The sequence below is a fragment of the Lytechinus pictus genome, chromosome 6 (assembly GCF_037042905.1).
Source record: "Lytechinus pictus isolate F3 Inbred chromosome 6, Lp3.0, whole genome shotgun sequence".
Taxonomy (NCBI): domain Eukaryota; kingdom Metazoa; phylum Echinodermata; class Echinoidea; order Temnopleuroida; family Toxopneustidae; genus Lytechinus; species Lytechinus pictus.
In genome coordinates this window covers 4,669,717-4,672,120 of record NC_087250.1, presented here as the reverse complement: position 1 = coordinate 4,672,120, position 2,404 = coordinate 4,669,717, and positions in this window count along the sequence as shown.

Below are 2,404 nucleotides of genomic sequence, written 5' to 3'. Positions count from 1 at the left end.
AGAAAGATAACTGGCGTATCGATTTGGGTATCGATTTTAGTGCGCCGATCCAGGCAGTAAAGCAAAAGGAAAGAAAAAGATTAAAAAGAAAACAAAGGAAGAAAACCAAACCGCAACAAAATGAGGTTTCAGGACATCGGTTATACACCGCAACCGGAGCGGTATAACGAGTCAACAATTTCGAGGGGTATAGAGTATGCATTGTTCAAAATCTATTACCAAGTATTTAAAAAAATAAAAAGGGGTTTAAGTGAGGGAAGAGCGCGTGCGAAAATTTTGACATTTTTATAATAAAATCAATTGTTGGTGGTAGAGAAGACATATTAATCAACAAATTTATTTTACTACTTTTTATTTCCTATAATGGCGCCTTTTTTATTGGTCGGTTACTATTTATTTCCATTGATTTATTATTCATACATTTATTCGTTATTTATTTATTTTTTCTTGGGGGGGGGGGGGTCATGGGGCAATGCCCCCACAATGTTGTGCAGGGCCTACGGAAAACCATTCCATGATGATGACGTCATAACTCCAAAACAAAAAATGACGATTTCACCCAATATCCGCTAACCAAGGATAATGATTCCCATTAAGGTTAGAAGAGTCGGCTCAGTCCAATTCGTCCAATTGCCAACTCGTCCCCTATCATTTCGTCTACCATCAATTCATCCATTATCCACATGGTCTAATTGCAATTTCGTCCACTCACCATTGCGTCTAATAACCAGTCGGTCCAATAGCCATTTAGTCCATATTCCATCTGGTCTAATTGGACTAAGGCGCACTCACATTACTCCTATTTTAAGATCATTACATTGGCTCCCTGTAAAACAGCGCATTATGTTCAAGATTTTGTTTTTTTTTATTTTTGTTAACTTTTCATTGTGTTCATGGCTCATCTCCCCAGTACCTTATTTCACTTATCAAAAGTTATACCCCTTCAAGATCCTTACGTTCATCCTTCTCCAATTCTCTTGTTATCCCAAAATGTCCTAAACCTGGGGTGAAAGATCATTTGTTTACTCATCCTCTAAGCTATGGAATAGCCTCCCTCAACTGTCTTTTGAAACTTTCAAACATTACCTCAAAACGTTTCTGTTCAATTCCTCTTAATTTCTTTTATAATTTCCTAAAAAGCGCATTGAGCACTCTACAGAGTGGATTTGGCGCGATATAAGTCTAATTATTATTATTATTATTGTGCAAAATGAAATGAATATTAGACCAACTGGTTATGAGACGAAGTAGTAAGAGACGAGATGGTGATTAGACTAAGTGATGATTGGACTAAATGGTTTTTGGAACTAATGATTGAAAGACGAAATGTTGATGGACGGAATGGCAATAGACTCAATGAAATTAGGCCATGTGGTGAATGGACGAGTTGGCAGGAGACGAATTTGGCAATGTACCGAAGAGTGACGCTGCAAAATCATTTCACACCCGTTCCTAAAAGAAAACAAAATTAAGTCATCACGAACCTGCATGGACGGAAATCCCAGGGGGGGGGGGGGGGGGACGCCCCCCTACCCAAAATAGTAGGGTGACACAATATCAAATGTCCCTCTACTATTTTTTGCCTTTTAAGATGGAAAGAAATACATCATTCAAAATCGAAATAAAACATGTAGTTTGGACAAGTTTGACCTTACTTTTTGGTGTGATACTTCTTTTTTATATTTTGCTTGTCAATTTTTCCAGCCCTTGGGGAGAGATTTCCGCCCATGCGAACCTGAATGCATTTTATATTTCATAACATATGGGGCAGCTGCTCGTTTTTGACGTCACAAATCCAGAACTTAAATTCTAATAATATCTTTTCATAATCTTCAATAGATATTGATCAAACCTAATTCACCAATATTTTCTTATTATTTTTCAACTATTCTTATACAAAACTTTTCTTTGGGTTGAACGTCCCTTTTTACTGGGCGTTGTGGCGTGCGCCTGTCATCCAATACATTGTGGGTCGAGTTAAAAATGTATGCAGAGGTTCGAGCCCTGGTCAGTACGTCTTTCGGATGGTGACGTTAATGGTCGGTCCCAGACGTAAATAATCATATCTGATTGATACTGAGGGAGGTGCACATCTTGGGGGAAGTGGAACTAAAGTTTGGAATATCAGCTGTTGAAAGCAGAAGGGGGTACATATTTCGTTTTGCTTGCCAGTGTCGGAACTCCTCTACCTCAGCGGGAGGGTGCACGTGACCTCCACCCTACGCCCTTCACTCACAAACACCTTTAAAGGGATACTCCCCAGGGATACTCCGGGCTGAAGATGTTTATATCTAAATAAATAGAGTAAAATTCACAAAGCGAAATGCTAAAAATTTCATCAAAATCGGATAACAATTAACAAAGTTACTGAATTTTAAAGATTTGCAATTATACCAGTGAGATA